This window comes from Triturus cristatus, chromosome 2_1 (genome assembly GCF_964204655.1).
Source record: "Triturus cristatus chromosome 2_1, aTriCri1.1, whole genome shotgun sequence".
NCBI lineage: Eukaryota > Metazoa > Chordata > Amphibia > Caudata > Salamandridae > Triturus > Triturus cristatus.
The window spans coordinates 225,333,043-225,357,096 of record NC_140581.1 but is presented as its reverse complement, the minus strand read 5'-3'; the positions used below and the strand labels follow the sequence as shown (position 1 = coordinate 225,357,096).

At 47.4% G+C, this 24,054-nt stretch overlaps 1 protein-coding gene across 2 annotated transcripts in view; it reads left to right on the top strand.

The window, feature by feature from the left end:
- Positions 1 to 1,325: 1,325 nt before the first annotated feature.
- ATP8B1 (ATPase phospholipid transporting 8B1) overlaps positions 1,326 to 24,054 on the top strand; it is a 546,944-nt gene continuing 524,215 nt past the window's right edge. The window contains exon 1 of one of the 2 annotated variants that reach the window (XM_085630200.1): positions 1,326 to 1,719. The gene's annotated coding sequence lies outside the window, so the exon portion shown is untranslated. The remainder of the gene's footprint in view (positions 1,720 to 24,054) is intronic. The other variant, XM_085630201.1, reaches the window with a different exon arrangement.

Genomic DNA, 24,054 nt, shown 5'->3' with positions numbered 1-24,054 from the left:
TTGTTGTTCTTTTGGCATTTGGTATGTTCTGGGAGGGGGAGATGTGTTGTGGCCTACATTTTTCTCCAAGGAACACTGTATATGTCGTCAAGGGAATCCTGGACGTGGGGATTCTAGGAGGGTGAACAGTTGGAAGAAGAAGAGCTGAGGAGAGGACTTGCTCGTTGTTGGAGAAATACATTCCACTTGACCTGACCTGACAATGAAGTGTATCCTTGAATCATAGCAGTGTGCTTAAAGAAAAACAAAATCCCCTGATTAGAGTTGTGGAAGGATACAAAGAAGCTATGCTGCGGGGACGGACACAACAAGGAGAGGAAAGACAGTCATCCAATAAGAAGCAAGTAAATGAGTATGACAAGAAGATCAACAAGCAGTCAGCAACGGTAAGTATTGGCATTGTCCACTATAGGACTTCGATTGCAGGCAACTTTAAGCGGTTTGCAGGGGAGACCTAAAAATAAACACACACATTGCAATTGCGTCATCATGTTCTCTTTCGAGGGAGTGCTTAATTTGTGCAGGTGTTGGGTACATTTTGTGGACTGGTCCTTAATTTTTCTCATCAGACTTTGACCCAGGCTATTGTATGTACTGTTTTTATAAATGCCAATAAAAAGTGTTTTAAAAAAAGAAAAAAATCAGACTTTGACCCATAACAAGAGAAGGGTAGAAACGGGGAAAAGAATATGGAAGAGAAAGACAAGAAACCAGTGACAAAGGGGAATGTATGGCTGGAAAGTAGCCATTGCGGGAAAAGGAGCCAGCAGAATAAAGAGCAGGAGTAGGGTGATGGAAGAGAAAGCATGGGGTAGAATCCTTACTAATAGTAGGCAGCCTTACTATTAGGAATCCGGCTGCATTTGGTTAAGCCAGTAGAGGACTTTCAAGAAATGTTTTGGGCACTTCACTTATATTTAATGCAACTGGTTCTATTATAAAGCGCTCTGACACTTTCAGGTATAAATAAATAAAACACTGCTAAAGTGCTTCAATGTTTTGTGGACCCGTGTTGTTGTGCTTTGAATGTGTAATGACTACAGCACGGTTCTTTCAGCCCCCCCGCCCCCAGCCTCAGGCCTGCTCTTTAAAGCTACCTGGACCCGATACTGGGACGTAAACTCTGCAGTACATCATTAGCACAAAAGATCCTGAAATTGAAGGAGACGCCTGCACCCTCTTCTTGTACTTCAATGTGTGTTTTGTACTCGTGCTGGTGTTTTTAGGGACGTGTTTGTTTCCTCTGCGTGCGCCTGGCTAATAGGGTAACCTGAGCTATTCAAATCCAGTCGCCGGGATGTAAGGGGAGGTGGGTGTGTCAGCTGGAGGGCTGGGGGTAGGGAATCCCCCACGCTGACCTCGCCCTCTGGCCGTGTGAGGGTCACATGACCTGGCCTGGTTCTTTGCCCGGTGGGGCTCAGGTAGATCTGTGGTCTTTCTTCTTTGGCCCTCCCCCGTGTTCCGGGAGTGAGGTGAGCGCACCAGGGAGGGAGCAGCCGAAAGTTGCTTAACTAGTTGGGCGAGGGAGAGACACGGCTGCCGAGGGGAGGAACCATTCACGCGGCATGGAGTGAAGTGGGCAGGTGTGTTCCCGGAGCTTTTGTGTCCGCCTTGGACTGTTTGGGGGATGAAAATAACTTTCGGCAGGTAGAGGCGCCGACCGCGGGAGAGGGAGTTGGAGGGGGGCAGCAGGTAAGCCCCCCATCGTCCGCCTGAGAGGTAAGGGGCCATCACCTGCTCGGCTTCCCACGGAGCTCTCTTCCGGGGCGGTCTCCTCGCCCGGCAGTGGGCAGCCGCCGCACCTGGGTTACGGGGGCTTTCATCCCGTCTACCTAACGACCCTTTGCTAGTTGACCGCTGTACCTGTCCCTCCTCCCCCACCATTTCCCCCTTCCCCACCATTTCCCCATTTCAGTCTGTATGATTGTAATTGCTGTGTTAGCAGCCCCTTTCTACTACCTAACACAAAGCCCCTCCTAACCTTTTTTTCCCCCCAGAGCCTTTCGCCACTCAATTCTTAATATTTCTTTACTACTTCGAAATGCTTTTAAGAAAATAAAATTGTAAACAAAGGAACGGCTTTTTTGCTAAACCTAATCTTTCTGTTTTTAATGTTCGTTTGGTATACCTATTTTTTGCTGTGCCGCTTTTTTGTTGCTTTGAGTCACATTTGCTGTTGGATGGTAGATGGCTTCATGTCCACCCATATCCGTCGGCGTTCACCCACCAAAGTTCATTTGACCCTGTTTTCACTACAGTGTTGTCTTATACTGTGACTATTAATTATTAAATGGCTGCTATTGACAAGAACATGCCACCCGAGTTCTGCTGGTGCCATATATCTCGATGTTTGTTTGCTAAATGCCCATTGTGAACAGGGACCCGGGTTCTCAGGACATCATATCTCACGGCTGGTAAATGCCCCTTGTTCTCCCGCACGGCTGCCCGAGCTCTTGAAGTGCCCTGTACCCTGGCTGCTGTTTGACAATTGTCCATTTGTATCAGAAACGAGATACTAGAGCTCAAGGCTGCTGTGTATCATGGTCTTTCTACTATGAATGTCCATTGATGTTGGGGACACGTGACGTAACCCCAATGCTTATTTTGAGCCGGTGCTCGGCACCTGCAATTTATTGCCGGCACTTGAAACAGCTGCTTATTTAAAGATGAGCAGGAAAATAGTTATTTAATAATTCAATACATGTTTAGAACAACTACTACCGGCCACCCAAACCATTTTTAAAGCTTGGGGGGCCTTGAACAGTCTTACTTCTCAGGCTTGTAGCAGTGTGATGGTTAGTAGTTGTGTAAGTGCTGTTATTGGCAGCGCTGGCACTAGCAACGTGTGGTGTAAACTGTTGCAGCTACCCAAGCTCTTACGTTATCCCCACTTTTGTTTGTTAAATGCCCACTGTTCGCTGGCACAGCTACCGGACCCCCCATGGTGCCCAGTGCCATGGCTCTTCTTTGCTAAATGTCCATTGTCATGACGGACCTGCTAACCGAGTTCTCACGGTGCCCCGAACCATGGTTTCTGTTTGCTAAATGTCCATCGATAACAAGAGCAAGCTCAGAGACATGGTACACAAGCAAAAAAAAGTCTCCTATCCTTGCTATAACATATGGGATTCTGCAATCCCTGTATAACCTGAAAAAACAGTTTCTAAATAGGCGGCATGGGACACACCCAGTAGCCTACTATAAAGAAATTACTTGAGAACTCAACTGTAATAACTTATTACATTTGAGTTTTGACATCACAATGCCTGCTGCCAGAGCCAGTACCCCAGGGGGAAGCCAGGTCTTCATGTCAGGCAGGATAATTAAAGAAGTTGTTTAAAGAACACAAATGAAACGAGGCGCTTCTTACATGTGCTTTGTTTTGTAGCTGTACCATGACGAGCGAAAAGGGCAACCTGCTTATTTTTGTTGGCATCTTTCTGCATGGTTCTACACATTCTGGGTCACTGTGCTTTTTTACTAACTGACTTGTACTGATTCTAATGTTGTTTTTCAACAGATCTATCCCAGTTTTGTTTTAGTGTTAGTTTTGCACTAGCAGGGACATTTTATGGATTTGGGGAGCCCTGGGCCAAACGTATTTGGGGGGGGGGGGAAATAAGGAACAGCTTTGAATTTATGATCCAGTTTCATCTCTTTCATGCCCTCTGGCCAGGTCACTTTCAGTGCACACACACTTATCTAAATTCTAAATGTTTACATTCAATATTCAGGGAATTCAATATTGTAACACAGCAGCAGCTCACTAATGTTACAGAAAATAATCTCTGTGACACCCTCCCATTTCTCATATGTGAGGTCCTGTTTTGATGTAAAAAAAAAAAAACTTGTATGGCTGTTGCATGAAACACACACATTTTTCTAAAAAATGTCACTAATAGATTCTCACACATTACCCACATTAAACAATAAATTAAAGGAGAAAGGCCTGTTTAAGAATTATTGAAGGTTATCAGGGCAAGAGTCTGCAGAACAGAGCTGGCTGTATCAGAGGCCCCCTAAAAGGCTGGGGCCCAGGGCCAGGGCTCACTTTGCCCATGACTTAAAACGCCTCCGTGCCCTAGAGATTCTATTTTCATTCTTCATGTTTGCCAACATGTTCTCTTTCATTTAAAGGGGCTACTCACCAAGGATTTAAGAGGTGTGTTGGAAAGGTGTTGGTGGGACGACGTATTATAAGGAATACATTACCCCCTGCTAAACATAAGGACATTGCAAGTCACCTTGGAGTTGCATAACCCTATAAAAGAACTCAGCCTTCATCCTCTTTACTCTAAATGGTCATGAAACTCCTTGGTGACTTTCTATATCCACATAATGTACTGCATGGAGTACTTTATTCCATATGGTTTTTTTTTTAGTTAAATGGCGATTATCAATAACAGAGAATCAACTGATATTGTGTGTGGGGTTTTTTTTGTGAAAAATATTTTTTATATTGGTGCCAGCAAGGCCCAAAGGGCGTTGTAGCACCTCTCATGAATCATCGGTTTGTCTGATAAAATAAATAGGCATTTGGGAGTTACTTAGAATCATTAGGACAATACTTTTCTAAAGTAATTACAAAGAACAAGCCCGGTTACCTAGAATTCATCAAGTGCATATTTCAAAGCTGATCCTTAAGCTACTTCAGCAAACTATATAACCAGGGCTCAGTTTGTCCGCATTAATTGACTTTGAGAACATCTAACAAGATTAGTGGTATGTTAAAACAATTATCATATCAGCATTAGAATAAGTCAACAGTCTCTCAAGTAACTCTCTGGGTGCCCCATACCTTTGGCTCTTTGCTGTATGCCTGTAAATATTGGGGAGAGGATGTAGCCTTACGGCTAGAGCAGTTGTCGAAGCTGGGGAACCGGGTTTGAGTCTCAGCAACGACGCTCAGCATCCTGTGATTCCAGGCAAATCACTTAAGCTCCCCGTGCCTAACAAAAATGAATGAATCCGTGTGTGATGAAACTGGTGCTATGTAAAGCACTCTGATACCGGTTATCTTCAGGTCTAGTTCGTGCTATATAAAACTCTTAAAAAAAAAAAAAAAAAAAAAAAAAAAAAAATCCAGGGGATTCTGGAGAAGCTCTCATACATCTCACGTCATAGCTGCTGTAGCTACATGTCTAGTGATGTCCTGAATCCGACCTAAAATCTCGAGATCCCTCCACTCATGGCTGCTCATTAATGTCCAGTACTGCTAGGAACCTGACCTGTGCTCTCGATGGCTCAACTCGGACTGTTGCTTGATAAATGTCAATTGCTATCCACCATCTGAAATAATGTCTCGCCATGCGCACATCATGGCTATCGATAAATGTCCAGTGCTATTGAAACATATTAATCAAGCTCCCATCATGGCTCTTGCTCGCAATAAGGTCATTTCTGTCAGCAGGTACTTCTACTATGAATGTGTGTTTTAAGTGCCCCTTGCTATCGAAACATTCAAATCTCATTGTCCTCCAAAGCATGGTTGTTCTTTACTAAATGTCTGTCTCGCATTTTGAAGAGCTCGGAAGATGTCCATTCATGTGTTTGTTCATCATCAAATACTTGCTGTTTTTAGGGACAAACTAGAGTTTTGAGTGGTTTCTTGGGGGTTCTGAAAGGTTCTGTTTCTGATGTGAGACGTTTCAACCATTCATGGCATTTAGGCCTGAGGTTGGCATTTGGGAGCTTGAAAATGCGAAACCTGAATATGGGTATAAAGGCCGACGCGTTATTTTTAACCCCTTGCCTGCGAAGGTAATTCCGGGGGGGGGGGGGGGGCGGCGGCGCTGTGCTCATGTCGAGCTCAGCTCACCATGACTCACAGTGGAGCTGTGCTCATGACGAGCTGAGCTCGTCAAAACCCCTCCCACTGATTAAGTCTCCCGCACAGGCGGAGAATTAATCGCGCTTGGGCGGGCCGCGGCCGTTATGACGAGCTCAGCTCCACTGTGAGTCATGATGAGCTGAACTCATCATGAGCATGCAACGGGTTAAGGATATGTTATGGTCAGAGGCTAATATTTTTTGTTTCTTGCAATCTGTGATTAGAAAAAACATAAATTGAAAGCTTTGTATAACTAGTGCAGAACTCTTACGTGAAGTGAGATTTGTTACCCTATTATCTTTTTAGCTGACATCACCTAGAGCTCTGGGTGCTAGAGCTCTGGGTGTTGTGCATTTATGTACCCCATTCTAAATGCTAGGTTACATGTACTGCTGCAGTTGTAAATTCTAGTCAACAAGTACCAGAATCTGTAAATCTCCCTTTCTAAATGCAACACTGCAAGCAACAGCATATGTACAAGTATTATTGTGAACATGATCCCACAGGCACCAGAACGTTTACTGCTACCGTTGTAAATGCTAGGCTGCAAGCACCCACATGCAAAGTAGACTGAGATTAAAAAGCCACAACTGTTTGGAGATCACAGGCCTGATATCGAATGCTCGAAGATGCACTGTGGTAGGGCGCTAGGCATAACTAAGAGCTGGGACCGTCTTTTGTGAGATTTCCTGGTCTCAAGGTTTGGACATCAGCAGGGAATGTCGGTCCCCTGAATTAATGAGAGGTGGACGGCCACTTGTTTTTTAGGTCTCGCCCAGGTAATGCATGCACTGTCTCTAATAAACATGCTGTATTACAATGTGGGTTTCAAGCACCTCCCATCTTTTTGATTGGTTCCTGTTGGTGCCCTTAGAAAATGCCTGCTTTTGCTTGGTAAATTGCTTAATTAGTCCCTCCTTTTGGAGTTTTGGAACCTCCCATGGAGACTGCCTCTGTTACATGTGGTCTTACTCTTTTTGTTATTTATGCTACTTTGTTTGCACTTTTTTGTTTTGTTTGCCTCAGCTTATTATTGGATTGGAGTTATTTTATTTACTACTACAATGCGCTTATGTGATATTTGTACTTTACTCATGCAATCTTTTTTTTGAGAGGCTATGTTCGTTTATCTTGTTGTCTTTGTATCCTCCCTCGTGCTTGGCAGGCCGTTAATTGGAGGAGGGGTAGGGTAGAGCCAGGGCTTGTTCAGATCGGTGTTTATCTTCAGAGCTCTCTGAGATCCCATGCACTTGCCTTCTATGGCTCAGAGCACTAACTGCTCAGTTATATTTTTTGGGTTTAAAAAAACACATGCACCAACCTCACTGAGGTCTTTATTAATAGAAGCAGGGAAATTCAGGACCATACATAGAGCGCAGTTCAGGGGCTGTTCAGCATGTCCCTCTCCGTTGCTGCCTCCGTTTCTGCAGGCACACTTATTGGAGGTGGGAGCGGGGTCACTCTATGGGCTTGTTTTTCTCCTACCACCGCTTGTTTTGTCTTGCTATGGCTGGGTCACTCTAACAGACCTCTTGCTGGATCATTTATGTCTACTGGGCGTTGAGTGTGGGTTAAGTGTCCTGAGGCGGAAAGCCGGGACTTTTTAATCTAATTAATTTGCACGTTTCGCCAGCGCTTTCTTAAACACCTGTTCTAACTACTATATTGCACTGTATTATATTTGCTGCTGATCTGCTGCCGGCGCAAATAACAGAACGATCTAGAGGTCGCCGTTTTTAATTTATTTTAAGTGTAGAATTGTAGTGCCCAAATAACATTGTACTCACTGCTTGATGTGCCTCGGATCAGCCCCGTCGCAGCCGAGCAAGTGCTGCCGGGATCTACGCCATCTTGGGTGAGGGCTGGAGCAGGGCGAGCAGGCGAGTGTTCAGCCCCTCCCACCCTCCCGCCCCTCGTCATTACAAAATGGAGCCACCACACCGGAAGCGCAGCGGACGGGCGCAGCGGGCGCGCCGTCAGCGCGCCGAAGGCGCGCATAAGGCAAGCCCGTCTGCGCCTGTCCGCGACAGGCCGGGACCCGGGGCCATAATCCCTGTCCCTCTTCCCGGCCTTCTACGGCCATTGAGCAAATGCTTTATCTCCTATTCAGGGAATGAGTTAAGAAACCTGAACACTGCGGACTCTCACACACAAGTATTGTGTGCTAAACTGGATCCCTCACGCTCCAGGGGACCAGTTAGCTGTGGGAACTGTCACTGGTTGAGAAACCCCGGGCACGGCCCCTTCAATCCAGGCGCCGCAGAAATAACTCTAAAATGCATCTATCTCAACGTTAGGTCCCTCCCCAAACATGCAACGGAAGTATGGGACATTTTAGAAAATGACCAACCAGACCTCGCCTTCATCACGGAGACCTGGCTAGACGACCACAACACTCCGGATATTGCCATGGCCCTTCCGGAGAATTATAAAATTCTTAATTTGAATAGGAAGAAAAAGAGGGGAGGAGGGGTTGCAGTGCTGTTTAAAGATACATTTTTCTGCAAACAAGAAGCAATTACTCAGGTTAGTACCCACGAGGTTATGGCATTTTCCGTATCCTCCAACACCACCATCCTACTCAGGGGAGCTGTCATTTATAATCCCCCGGGCTGTACTTCTGATTTTAATACTCATCTCTTGGCTCAAGTTATGCCAATCTGTCTCCAGAATAAAAACATACTACTCGTAGGGGATTTCAATATCCACTACGATGATAGCAACAATCCTCTGACTAAACAACTAATGGAAAACATGGAGATATTGCAGTTATTTCAGAGAATTGACCAGCCAACTCATCAGGCCGGACACATTCTCGACCTGATTTTTTCCAATATTAACCCTATCTCCATCTCAGGGATAAAACCATTGCTTTGGACAGATCATTCTTTGGTCGAATTCGATATAAAACTATCAGCCAAAAACACTAAGCCCTCCTATCAAACAGCAACTTCCAAAAGAAGTTATGCTAACTTCAAGGCCGAAACCTTTATGGAACACTTTGTACATCACTCTATAGGGGAAATAAGTGTTGACGAAGCAACGGATAGATTGCAGGACCACATCGCAATGGCTCTTGAGCATTGCTCTCGACAGCGTCGGAATCCTAAACCCAGCCGTACTAAGTCAGAAAAATGGTACGGCCAGGAATTAAAGATACTTAAAAGGAAATGCACCAAGCTTGAGCATAAATGGAGGCTAACAAAATCCCAAGAGAATAGGTCAATGTATAAAAAAGCACTGTCGCACTATACCACAGCCATCAGGAAGGCAAAAAAGGACTACTTCTCCCATAGGATCCTAGAGAACAAAGACTCCTCCAAAGAGCTCTTTAAAATAGTCAAGGAGCTATGTAGCCCGTCTAGTCTATCATCTGATTTGATTCCTTCACAAATTAGTTGCGACAAAATGAGCAACTTCTTTTGTGAAAAGATAGACAAGATCTATTCTTCCTTCCCTAATTCTGAGGCGGGACCCTTTATAGATCATGAGCCACACACTTCCCAAGTCCTTTGCACTAGCTTTGGTCCATTTTCCGAAGAGGAAGTGGCCAAAACAATGCTAGAAATTACATCTGGCTCTCCCTTGGACCCTTGCCCCCATCATATTTTCCGACAAATTATTCCCTTCATTTGCCCTGCAGTAACTCAAGTGCTGAATCACTCGCTAGAAGTAGCAGAATTTCCATGCAGTTGGAAGAATGCCATAGTCACCCCCCTTTTAAAAAAAGCAGGCCTAGATATTAACAATCCGGCCAATTATAGACCTATCTCCCAGCTTCCCTACTTGTCGAAAGTCCTGGAGAAACTGGTCAATAGAAAACTGGTCAGTTTTCTCGAGACTAATAATTTACTAGACAGCACGCAAACAGGTTTTAGGGCTAACAATAGTACGGAAACAACTCTCCTGGCCGTGCTTGACAACATCAGAATGCTTGTGGACCAGGGGAAAACAGTTGCCCTAATCCTGTTGGACCTCTCGGCGGCATTCGATACCGTCCCACACAATTTGCTCCTGGAGACACTTGCCACCAGAGGCATTAGGGACAGAGCATTGGGATGGCTGCGGTCCTTCCTATTGGAAACATCCCAATCGGTGCATTTGGGCAAGTTCTCATCCCCCACCCCGGACCATCAAATATGGGGTCCCGCAGGGGGCCTCGCTAAGCCCTACTCTGTTTAATGTTTTCGTATCTTCCTTGGCCGGAATTGGCAGAAAATGGGGTGTTGAAATCTGCTCCTATGCGGATGACACCCAACTTACGGTAGTCCTGGATGAGAAGACCAATTCCAAGGACAGACTGATGAGCTGTCTCTCTGATTTGGCTGAATGGATGCATAAGCACTACCTCAAGCTGAATGCAGACAAATCAGAGATATTGCTGTTTGGAGGCCACACGCAACTGTGGAATGACACCTGGTGGCCTGAAGCACTGGGCATCCCCCCCGCCCCTACATTAACAGCAAGGAACCTTGGGATTACGATCGACACATCCCTTTCCATGAAAGCTCATGTAGCCGCTATATGCGGCAAAGGCTTTGCGATTCTGAAGATGCTCAAAAGAGTCTTTCCTTGGATTCCATTAGAATGCAGAAGGATCCTAATTCAGTCTCTCTTGATGAGCAGGCTGGACTATGGAAACTCTCTGTTCGTTGGCATGGCGGAGTACCTTTTCACCAAGCTACAAATACTTCAGAACGCAGCAGCCAAGGCTATCTGCATGAAAAGGAAATTTGACTCGGCCACAAACTGTCTGCGAGATCTACACTGGCTTCCGATGAAGCAAAGAGCAACTTTTAAAATGTTGTGCATCACTCATAGAGCACTTCACGAGACAGGCCCCCTTATCCTTAGAAACAGGATCCGGTTCTACATTCCCACTAGATCCCTCCGTTCACAAACCGCGGCGCTGGCCAGCATACCCCGGGTAAAGAAAGCCAGAATGGGTGAACGAGCCTTTTCCTGCGTTGCCGCAAGGAAGTGGAATGAACTTCCCGTGGCCCTTCGACTTATAGAGGATCACCTGGCATTCAGGAAACAACTAAAAACCTTCCTTTTCCCTGACTATGACTAAATATACCCACTTTTCCCACTGCATCCTTACTGTAGCAATCGCAGCGCCGTGATATCCCTCGGGATGATTGTTAGCGCTTAATAAGTAACATAAATAAATAAATATAAGGCTCTCTCACGTTATATCAGACTTACCGGACAATACTTTGCCCTCCGCATTGTCTGTCCCCATTGATCTAAGATAGACTCCTCTACCCTCCATCCGAAAACTATCATGAGTTTCTGCAGTATTCAATGCCTTTAGCACACCTTTAATTGTATCCTGCAATTAGTCTCTTTTCCATCTCCTTGGTGAACAAGTTAGTGCTTCTATTTCTTTCACCCTTTGTCTCACGCCAATACAGAGGTGTAAGGTGAGAGGTTAGGTGGGAGTTTGGAGATGGCAGTAAGTAATGTGCTTTGTTTCTAGCCTTGTTGGAAATAATTGTTATTATATATTGCTTTCAATGGGTGGGAGAGGGCTGAATGAACAGCTAGTGTTGGTAGGAAAGCTTCAGTGCGGAAATCATCTTCTCAAGTTTGAGACTAGAAGTCCATAGTTCTTATTCCTGTCACTTCCTGATTTTGTCTGTGCTTTCTATCTCTCTGATGGTGATACCCTAATTGCCAATCTGTATCTTGCCAACACAGGAACCATAGTAGAAGTGTCATGGCTATGGTTGGTGTGTAATGGTGTTAGTGGAGTCGGACCGCAGGAGATAAACATGAAGTCATCAATTCAGCTATTCCTAGTTTATAATGAGACAGCCCTTTTTTGCTGGGTATGTAGGAGTAGGAAGGTAGGAGTTTCTGGAGAGCCTGGTCTTCAGTCCCTTTAGGTTGCAAGCCGATTAAGAGCATTGAGATGTGGTTCCATTCATTAATGGAGAAATCCAGCTTTCTGTTTCCTTTTTGATATATATTTGTTTCTAGTATGGTGATGACTTAGCTACTCGTATTGTGGTGTCTCGCTAATAGCCTTACACAATGCATTTGCCTAATAACAGTCCACCTTTCTTCAATGTAGTTCTTTTAATGTTTGGTGGTACGGTCAAACTTCATCGGGTCTATTTTCAAATGTGCTGCAGCATATAGGCTGACTTTGAGAGTGCCACTGTGATGCTGGAAAGTTCCCTGAGGAGAGGTTTGCCCCTGTTTGTGACAGAGGTCTATGGTTCTGCCAGAAAGTCGAATGATAAGCAGGATGACACCATGCTAATATATGCCGAGTTTGCCAACCTCTTTGGGCTTGGGTTGTCTGCCGTCAATAATTTGTTAGAAGCCTAAGAGTTGGGTCTGGACCCGTCAATTAACTTATATTGACAGAAACCACCCGATATAACCTCCTCTACTCTGAAACTAGGATAATGAACAGCTGGAGAAGACTGTCAAGAACCCTTTCATCCTCAGTTTGACTATTTGTCTGGTGCCAGCTTTCTAAAAAGATTGTCTAAGTTAATTAGGGGTGATTGGCAGAACTTGCTAGGAGAAACTTTGTTTCAGACCATGAAACAACTGCCCACTATTAGACGAACAGACACGGCATATCTCAATCAAGGTTTTTGCAATTCTTTAGCTAGCACGTTCCAGGATAATGTGCTCAATATTTTGAAGGATTTTACGAACCATAACCGTTCGATGGGAGTACCCCATTCTAGTCCCAATCTAATTTGCATCAAGCACTTCAACACCCCTTCAGAATCACAGATGTTTTAACTCATTTCACAGGTGAGGGGTGTATCACCTGTGACCCCCCCCCCCCCCCTCCGCCCCCCAGATTATTCATATGGCTCCTGATGTCATTGCACAAGACCTTTTAACATCTTCTCTTCTAGGTTTGATACTGGTGTTTTTCCTATTACCTGGAAAGGAGCATCAGTACTTCCCCTTTAAAAAAAAAAAAAAAAAAAAAAATACCTCCGCTCAATCCTTTTGATCCCAACAACTATCGAACTATTACTATACTCCCTTTTCCGGTGAAAGTAGTTGAAAAAGTCATGAACCATCAACTTTCCTCCTTTTTGAAGGACCACCATCTCTTGGACAAATCGCAGTTTGGCTACAGGGCAAATCATAAAACTGAATCTGCACTGCTTGCAGCCACAGAGGAAATTTGTTCATCTCTCGACTGCGGAGGCAATGCAGTTTTGATTCTGTTGGATCTCTGCAGGCTTCGATACGGTCAACCATGAACTACTAATTGACCATATGAGGGAATTGGGGATAAGAGACCTGGCATTGGCTCTGCTTAAATCATTCCTCTCAGGATGGTAACATGTGGTATCCCTTGGCGACTTTGTTAGAGGTTCTTTTTGTCTCCCGTGTGGGGTTTCTCAGGGATCGACCCTGTCCCCGACCATATTAAATCCTTGTCACCTCACTTGTGGCTCTGATTAAATCTTTTGGGTTGTCATCGGCATCTTATGCAGATGACACTCACATCATGAGCCAGTGACACTATGATCTAAGTGCTGCTAATGCCACGGTTAATAAGTGCATGAAGGCAGTGAGCAATTGGATGGCCAACCACTGTCTAAGGCTTAATTCTTCTAAAACAGAACACATCCAATTCGGGAGCAATCCAGCCATTTGGGCTTCTCTCTGGTGGCCATCGGACCTGGGTATACCTCCCAAGCCAATGCCCAAAGTAAAAAAATTAAGGCAGTATCCTTGACAGTGAACTAAAATATAAAGCTCAAATCACCGTATCTAAGACAAAAAAAAGAAGAATGTTAAAGAAAATTGCAAAATTTACTCCGGCTGACCTACTGAAAGGGGTGGCAATCGCCCTAGTTCTGTCACAATTGGACTACTGCAACAGCCTTTTTATTAGCCTTTCAAAGGGCCCACTTAAACAATTGCTGACTATCCAGAATGCCGCAGCTCGTTTTCTTCTGGGAATTCCTAAACATCAATCAGCCAGGGTCTCTATTAGACAACTTCATTGGCTTCCTGTTTGGTATCGGATCACCTTCAAGGCCCTTTGTTTAGCCTATAAAGTCCTCTATGGAAAAGTCCCATCTTTCTTTCTTTACTAAAAATTCTGTGCAGAACTTTATGCTCTGGCTGAGCCAATCTATTAAAAGTCACCCCTTCAAGTGTGCTACTGGGTGGGGGGGGGAGCTAGAAGCATTTTTAGGCTCACAGGCCATCAGTGGAATTGTTTACCACTAACTCTGACAATGGCACCCTCACTCATGATTTTCAGGAGAAATCTTAAAACCTGGTTATTTAATCCATGATCACTCATACTTTGCCCTCGTTTGCTCCCTACAGTTCCGTTTAGCGCTAAGACGCCTCCGGATATTGATGCGCCTTATAAATCATTAAAAAAAAAAGGAAGAAACACCCTTAACTGCAACTGTCTTTCACTTATATAAGATTTGACACCACCTCCTTATTTTTTTTTTTTTTTTTTTTTTTTGAAAACCTTTATTTCAAAATTCAGGACACAGCTATTCAGCCGACAGCCCGGAGGTTCGGCAGCATTGCAAGTTAGATACAGTGATGTGTCCCCAATGCAGTTCAAAGAGTAATGCAAAGGTCCAATTTTAAGTAAACACAGAAAAAACTAACAACAAACCCCAGCAAGGCAAGGACATTGAAAGCCCATGGCGGAGGCCCCCAGGGGAGGCCGGACCCCACTCGTCTAATAAGTACAAGACTGTGTACGGAGGAAGAAGGGGAACAGCAGAGGCCCAGAACAGTTACTAAAACCAAACTGTGCTGGAAAGGAGGTCAGGGGGAAAGCTGTTCCTCGGGAGGTTCCAGGTCCGGGGCATGACATATTCCCCCCCCTGTATTGGTTCCACCGCCCCCAGATGGCATGCCACTTCCGGGGGCGACCTCTAGAGCAGTAGACCGTCTTCTCCCTAAACATGCTCCAATCCATGTTCTCCTGCCACGCGGTCAGTGTAGGGGGTCCTGAGGAGCCCCATAGTCGCGCGATATCCCTTTTAGCTACCATGTTACCCAGAGTCACCCATTGGGTCTGCGCCTCCTCGAGGTCAGTGGGCCCCCAGACGTTCAGGAGGCAGCACCGCGCCTCTGGCTGCACCACAATGCCCGTAACCTCCCCCATAACTGCATGGACTCTCCTCCAGAACTCCACAATGACACCACATTCCCAAATGATGTGCAGGAAAGTACCCACCATCCCACATCCCCTTCTGCACAGGCCGTCCTCCGAGAATCCCATGCGGACCAGCCTTGGCCCCGTCACATACACCCGGTGCAGTATTTTAAGCTGCACCAGCCTCAGACGCGACGGGATCGCAACCTCCTTAGGCGAAGAAACCGCTGACTGCCAGTCCTCATTATCCAACTCAAGGCCATCCCTGGTCCACTGTTCTCTCAGCCCCAATAGCAAGTCTGCCCGGACGTTTATCAGCTTCTTATATATGAGCGAGATCGTGCTCTCGGGCATATGACCATCAAGGACTCGGTCCTCAAGGGGAGAGGACTCTGGCACCTTCTCACCCTCCACGAGGACTGATCGGAGGGCGTGACGCAGCTGGATATACCTGAAATACTCTGAGGGCCCTAGCTCAAACTCAGTCTGCAACTCCTCGAAGGACTTCACCCTCCCCTTATGCAGCACATCTCCCACCTTGGATATACCTATCAGATCCCACTTATCAAAGCCCTTCGTGTGCCAGAGTTTTCCCAATCTTTCCGATTCAAACAATGGGGTAGCGAGGGTTAGCCTATCCTTCCAACCCAACGAGTCAGTCGCCATCTTCCATACGCGCACCGCCACACCTGTGGGCCCCGTGAGGGACGAGTCTAAGGACCGCGAATACAACGCCCTGTAGTAGTTGCCGCCGCGCAGCAGCCACCTATCCATGGCATACCCAGGGCTGAGGGCAGGGCCATAAAACCCATGGTTGATCGCGCTCAGCTGCGTGGCCCAATAGTACCGTCGGATGTCTGGGTGCGCAATGCCCCCATCGTACCATGGGAGCGTCAACTTTGAAATAGCTATTCGCGGCCGCCCATCCCATAGCAACGTCCTTTGGAGGCCTTCGACCTCCCGAAAGTATGTGGCCGGTACCCAGTCCAAGGTGTTCTGGAGGGCGTAGAGGAAGCGGGGAAGAGACATCATTTTGAACAGGGCCGCACGCCCAACAAGGGAGAGCGGCAGCCTCCGCCAACCTTCCACATCTCGCCTCAAGCGTGCCAAGGGGGGGAGCAGATTCCTCTCATAGCGCACAGCAGGATCCATGGATATAAAAATCCCCAAATACACAAAACCCTTCTGGGCAACCTGTATCGAACATGTCCTAGGGATCGGTGGGACTTCGCCACTAAGGACGTACAAGTACGATTTGCCCCAATTAATCACAAGTCCCGAGTTCCTACCGAACGATGCGAGTACATCACAGACCACTATAAGTGACTTCTTAGGTGAGGCAAGATACAGTAGGAAATCATCGGCATAAAGCGAAATACGGTCCTCGTGATCAGGCGACCACCGTAGGCCCCGTATATCCGGGTGCCAACGTATCCACGCAGCCAACGGTTCAAGGGCGAGGGCGAACAACAGAGGCGACAGGGGGCAGCCCTGCCGAGTACCCCTACCAAGCTGAAACGGAATAGATGCCCGACCATTCACCACAACATTCGCTAGTGGCCCCTCGTACAGCAACCGAACCCAACTCACAAAACCGCGACCGAAACCAAACTTGGCCAGCACGGCCCATAAATATGCCCACTCCACCGTGTCAAAGGCCATCGTGGCATCAAGAGATGCCACAACAGCCGGTTCACGCAACGTGCCCGCCCTGGCGATGACGCCATGAAGACGCCTAAGGTTCAATGCTGTGTTTCGGTGCGGGATAAAGCCAGATTGATCCGGGTGGACCAAATCGCCAAGTACCCTAATCAAACGGGTAGCCAGGAGTTTGGCCAGAATTTTCGGCTCAGCGTTGAGGAGGGAAATGGGCCGATAGGAGGTGCATCTATCACGGGGTTTACCCTCTTTATGTATGACCACAATCGACGCCAGCCGCTGGTCCAACGGAAGGATCCCATCCCCCCGCGCCTCCAAAAACATGGCGCGCAGGTGAGGGGCGACCCTATCCGGGAACAGTTTGTACAGGTCGATCGGCAGTCCGTTCGGTCCAGAGGCCTTACCCGAGTTCAACGCGCGAATCGCCCCCGCCACCTCGTCAACCGTGATGTCACCATCCAAATCGTCCCTATCTATGTCAGAGAGGCAGGGCAACTCGATATCACGAAGGAGATCAGACGAGTCCTCGGGCGGCCTGTCCGACACAGAGGAATAAACCCTATGAAAATACTCCGCGAAACACTTCACAATCCCCTCAGGTTCCACAATCGCCTCTCCCCCCTCTCCAATCCACTCTGGCACCACTCTATTGACCCGTTCTTTCCTGTCCAACCATGCCAGGAGTTTCCCTGCCTTATCCCCAACATCATACAGGCGGCCCTGTTGTTCCCTGCTGAGGGTCTTAGCAGCGTTCGTCACCAGGTCCCTATACTCCGCCTGCTTCAGGCAAAGCTCATGCAATGAGGACTCTGTAACCTCCTCCTCCATATCCCCTTCAAGGGCCGCAATCTCCTCCTCCACTTGCCGCACCTCGCCATCCCTCCGATTCTTGGCAGCCACCACCAGGGAGAGGGCTTCCCCCCGAAGCACAGTCTTAAAAGCTTCCCACAGCGACACCGCCGAGTCCACGGTTCCCAGATTGTCCTTAAAGTAATTATCTACCTTCTTTACCAGGGCGCTGCGCATCTTGGGGTCTCGGAAATACCATGGGTTGATGGGGGCCACCCTCCCTCCTCCCTCCCGACCTAGATCCAGCCGGATCCACACTGGCGAGTGATCAGAGATACCGCGTGCCATGTGCCTCGCCTCGGATATCAACGAGGCATGTGCTGCCAGAGTGAGCAGGTAGTCAATCCTGGAGAGGCTACCATGCGCCCCGGAGTGAAACGTGTATTGACTCTGTGTGGGGTGCCGGAGTCTCCAGCAGTCGATCAGACCAAACGTATCCAGGAAGTCTGGAAGCCATTTCTGAGCCCCCCCTGTGTCCCTGGGCGTGTATCTATCCAACAGTCCGGAACCCACAGCGTTGAAATCCCCTCCCACTACCAGCATTCCCCCCCGGGAGAGTCAGCAAAGCCCTGCCCAGTTCAGCAAATGTGGAGGCCTGCAGGGCCGGCGGGACATAAACCGAAACCAAAACCAAAGTCCTTCCTTCCCACCGCCCCGCCACAAACCTCCCCCTATCGTCAACAATGGTGGAGTCCACCTCAAATGGCAACGATGCTCTAACGAGGATGCCCACACCCCTGGATCCAGAAGAGAATCCCGAGTGTGCAATGAATTTATACCCCTTCCTATTCAGGGCATAGCACGTATTGCCTATGAGATGCGTCTCCTGCAGCAGGACAACGTCTGGCATTGAGCGTTTCAAAAATTGCAAAACAATCCCCCTCTTGATGCGATCCCCCAAACCATTAACATTCCAGCTTATAACACTTAAGCCTCTACCCCCCATCCTCAAACGGAAAGAGGCCCACCCCACACCCGAGGCGCCACCATGGAACAGCCCTGAGGATAATCATCATGCCTTGCAGAAATAAACCCCCCAACAACAAACTCAAAATCCCCAAAACTCCCCCCACCCTGCACCCCTGCTGCAGCTTGAAAAGCCCCCCCAACTTGCAGTGTGCCTGTCGCCCTACAAAAACAAAAATCTACAAAAAGTACCCTAAGGGAGGAAAAGAGCACCCCTCGTCCTCCCGCAACCCTCCACAGTTACTGCACTCTGTTCAAATCTTCAAGTATGATTAAATCAAGTCAGGCCGGCTTTGAGATATCAGCCCTGTCCATCCCGGCCACTGTCTCCATGCTCGGCTGTGTCGTCCCCGGTCCGTCGCCGGGGCAAAGCGTCCAGCCATTCGTCGGCCATAACAGGAGAGTCAAAAAAGAATGTCCGGTCTTCATGCACCACCCGTAGTCTGGCGGGGAAAAGCATGGCATACTTCAGGTCCAGTTCCCGAAGTCTCCGCTTCACCCCCAGGAAGCTCTGTCTCTGTCTCTGCACCTGCTGGGTGAAGTCCGGATAAAAATTCACCGACGCATTCTGGAAGGGGACTGGGCCCGTCACCCTCTAAGCTTGCAGGATAGCGTCCCGATCTCGAAAATGAAAGAGCCGGGCGACAATCGGCCGCGGCGGGGCACCCGCCTTGGGCCGCCCGCCTGGCACCCTATGGGCCCTTTCCACCGCAAAAAACTTTCCAAGGCCCTTAGGCTTCAGATGGTTGAGGACCAAATCTTCCACAAGCAGGTCCGTCGAAGCCTCATCCGAGGACTCCGGGACCCCGATGACGCGCACGTTGTTGCGCCTGGACCGGCTCTCGAAGTCCTCCAGCCGACGGGCGGCGAGGTCACTCTCGGCCCTCAGCTTCCGGACCTCGTTCTGCAAATCCGCGACATCATCAGTGAGGCCCGTGGTCTTGTGGTCCAGGTTCTTGACGCGTTCGTTTGTCTTGCCCAGGTCCGAGCGGATCAAATTGACATCCACCAGGATGGCATCCACCTTATGCGCCAGGGCCTCGAATTGCCTCCCCATCGAGGTCTGCATCCCATCAAGCGCGCCCATGACATCCTGCAGGGATAGCTCCGGTGTCCCAGGCGAGTCCTCCTTCTGGGCATCCGGCGCCTGGCTCGGTCCACTCGGCGATGTTTTCAGGAGGGCGTAGCGGTCCATACTGTTGACTTGGGAGTACGTTCCCCGCCTGGTGGACTTAGTCTTCAGCCGATCCCCTTCTGCCTTGCCCGACATAATGGACTCCTGGCAGTCCAATGCAGTGAAGACCGCTCCCTCTCAGAGAGAGGAATAAGGAGTGAGCAGGTCCGCCTTGTGCTGCCAGAGTAGCCCGCCGAGCGTCCTTGGGGTTATAAAGCCACCCAGAGCTCTACAGTGTCCGGGCAGACAAAGGGAACGAAATCGAAAGTGAAAGAGCGAGGGCCTCCGTCCGACAGTTCACACCGCACCAGGCCGTTGTTGATCAACTAGGAGTCGGGCATCCTGCCAACTCTAGCCCCTGGCATCTCCGGGAGTTAGGCCGCAATCTTTCGCCAGTCGTAAGTCCGGTTCCCGATGGGCGATCTGACCGCGGGTAGCATCAATCGCCTCCCTGACAACTCAGCTACACGGTGCCATGCATACGATCAGGATTTGAGCCAGGATAGTCGACGGAGGGCGCGAGGGTCTCGGGAGCTCTAAGCTCACGCGGCCATCTTGGTCAAGCGCTAGGCTCCTCCCCCTCATCATTTTAAATTCGTAACATTGACTCCATGCTCCAGGCCTTTTTCAAATATACCAGTCAAGCTAAACTCAATTTTTGTTTCCAAATGCAGTAATAAAGCCCTTCATCAACTATTACTTATGTGTAAACTAGGGTTGCAAAGGTGAGAAGTAAACCAAGAATGCCAACTAACACTAGGCAAAAGTTAAACAGTTTAATATTTCTCCTCTCATATCAATTTAAAAAAAAGAATAAAACTTGTACAATTATGCAAAGATGTTGCGAGTGTGTGGGCATACTAGTGGGGGATAATGTGCTGCATGGGTAAACACTTATACGGTCCCAAAGTCAATACCTAATGGCAATGCCACTGCCTGTTTTTACATATTTATCCACACAGGGACTTCAGTAGTTTTTGCAACAGTTGTTGACAGGGAAGTGTTGTAAAGTGGAACAATTCTGAGCCATGCATGTGTTGTCACTTGTTGAACATGGCTCTTTCTGCAGGGTTACCTCCAAACATTTTGCCTTTTCTCTTGTCCTGGATGCTAGGCATTAGCCTGGCCTAGTTCAGACTGTAGTTGCTAAGTAGAGGTGACACACATATGCAGAACTGCTGTATGTGTTCATTGCTCCGCATTTACGTTGACTGTGCTATGCTTATCTACCTGGATGGGATGCATATCACAATTTATTGTGACACTCCTTTGTGCCTTTTGTCACTTAATGGCATGTTCTCTGACAGGCCATTCTATGCCTCTGTAACATTGTAATCTTTTGGTTTTTAATAAAAAAGTAAAGACTTTACTCAAATTACACAAGGAAATAAATATTGAGGAAAAAGATGTGGGCCATTGGCCAGAGCTGCTGATTTTGGAACTGGGGAGCCTGTTTCGAGTCCTGGTGTTGGCTCGATGTCCTGTGATTCTGGACAAATCACTTAATCTCCCAGGCTTCCTTAAAAATAATCACAAAATAATATGGCCATTTGTAATCTGGTCCTCCTGTAAAGTGTGCCATTGCCCTTTGCTGAGTTTGTATTGTTGGATCCCTCCGCGGCATAGCAAGGGCGGTGGGGACGGGGTGGCATGAGTTTTGGGGGCACCCCTCCCCCCCCCTTATCTGCAGCTGCCACGGGGCAGCAAATGCACAGACCTCCACACGGATGGCCAACGGTCTAGCTATGACACTGTTCAGTCTTTGGGTGGTCTTCTACCCCGCCCCCAAAACATTTACCTGTTTCTCTCCTTTTTTTTTTTTTTTTGTTGCTGAAATTAGTTTTTGTTGGCCTCAGGACTCTGTGCACTTTACCACTGCTAACCAGTGTTAAACATGGTAGAATTGGCTTTCACCCAATTGGCATATTTAATTTACTTATAAGTACCTAATATAGTGGTACTACATGTACCCAGGGCCTGTAAATTAAATGCTACTAGTGGACTTGCAGCACTTGTGCCATCCACTTAAGTAGCTTTGCAAAACTGTCTCGGGCCTGCCACTGTAGTTTGTGTTTGCAGTTTTGACTGCAATTTTGACCTGGCGAGATAAAGGCTTCCTTTTTAATGCATACAAGTTGCCCCTAGGGTATGCCTTGGACAGCCCAGAGAGCAGGGTGCAGTGTATTTAAAAAAACAAAAAAAAGGTAGGACATGTACTTTTCAGCTTTACATGTCCTTGTAGTGAAAAAGTCTTAAAATTAATTTTTCACGGCTGCAATATCTACATCTCCCATAGGCTAACATTGGAGTTACCACATAACATCTAATAAGCGATAATTTCCAACTAGGAGCAGGTAACCATTTCATGTTTGTCATCTTTGGAATTGTATTGAAAAATCCTCCTTTATGGTAAAGTCTGGTGTTAAATTGATATATTTCACAATGGCACTTTTTAGAAGGTTGTAAATTTCCAGCCTTAGTTATAAAGTGCCTGTAGATTGCTTCTAAGTCACATGACTAGGTGTAGCTGACAGTTGGGCTTTGTGTATTCTCTTGGACAGCCACACACTATAAAGAGCTTGGGTGTAACTGGATGGGCCATCACTGGCAGGATGGGAGGGTGGATCAGGCACAGCCCTGCATACACTTGAATGGGCTGTGTCCTGACTCCACACAAAGACTGCATATCCTCTGTAGTTAGTCTGTAGGCAGGCCAGGGAAAGCTGGATGCCTGGGGACTTCAAGGGAAAATCTCTAGAAACTTCTCCCACTTTCCAGAGTGAGGGCACCAGTTATAAATATTGGACCCCAGACACCGATTCTTCAGTACACTTCTGGACCTGCTGTGGTTACTCTTCCAGGAAGGACAGCTGTCCTGCTGAAAGGACTTCTAATCTGCTGGACTGTTGCTCCGATGGACTGCTGCCCTACTGTGCTGACCTGCTGCCTTCTTGCCTGGGTGAGAAGGATTGGACCTGCATCTGTTTAACCCAGTACCCCCAGATTGACTCTGGCTGGTCTACTGACTTGCACCTCTGGGACAGAAGGCTCCAACAACCTTGACCACAGCACCTGGACTCTACCATCTGTGAGTCTACTCAGCCAAGTGTTGCCACTCCTGTCCTGGCCCCCTGGAAGTGGGCTTAAGTTTTTTTTGCCAGGCTCTCTGTGGATCCAGCGGATCCGATGCCTCTCCTGTGCAACCCTGAGCAGAACAGATTCATCGCTCTTTGTGGGCAGGCTCTCCCATTCCGTGTCAACAGCAGCCTCGACGACTCCACATCGCAGCTCCTCAGAACAGACACATCGCTCCAACTGCATGGCACTTCCTTGCCTCTGGACTTCGTCTTGCAAGCCCTCATCAACAGGATCTGCAATGGTGATGCTGGTCCTCGCACTGCAGCCTGGCCGCATCTTGCTACTGACAGATCACTTCAGTTACACAACACATCTATGACCGGGACCCCTGCAACGCTTCTCAAACTAGGATTTAAGGTACTCTTGTTAAGCGGCCTAACTGGGTCCGTGTAATCCATCGTGGTCGGGCTGAACCTGTGACTTTGTCACGGTCCAGCGCAACCAGATATCCACAGTTGGTGCTTTTTTTTCTCTTTTTTTCACTGTTTTCACTAAAATCTTTACACTTTGGATAACTTTGGTTCTACTGATTTGGATATTTGTCATTTTGGTCTGGTTTTATTTTATAAAAATCATTCTATTTTTGTAATTAATGTGTAGGATCCTTTTGTGGTGGGTTTTCACTGTATTACTGTTTGAAGTGCTCCACAAATTATTTCCACATTGCCTCTCAGTTAAGCTGTTACTAATGCAAATATTACCAAATTAAGTGTGGCTTTTAATTTCCTCTGTTTGATATTGTGGACTGTTTAGTGTTTATTGGATAGTTTCCGTGCATGGCTATGTGTTAGAATCTTTTAGATGTGTACTTAATCAGCCATTAATCATAACATTTTATGAAGCTGTAAAACCAGAAGGGAACTATGTGCTTGTATTACTTCAAACCCAAGTTATACACGCAAAGCCCTTTTAGGTATGTTTTTTTTAACTGCTCAGGGCTGTTGCACTTTCTTAACTCATTCCAAAGCTTCTGCGCGTAACCTCCAGCAAGGGACATATTCTCAAGCAACCACAATAGCACCAGGAGAGCTCAACTCTTTGGCCAGTGTACGTTGTCCAGTGGCACAAGTTTCTTACAGGGAATTCATTCAGGAAGACCGCTCTGAATCAGGATCTTTTTTCTCAATGAATACTCGTCGTAAAGAAGGCAGGGTTGTGTTGCCTGATTACATTTGAATATAGCTATGATGGCGTGCACAGCATGGTCCTGCATCTTATGCAGTTTGTTTACCAATTTTGCAGGCACATCAACGGATGGAGGGAGAGCTTTCATAAAACATCTTAGGCCCAATAACGATGTGAGCGATGGTAGCT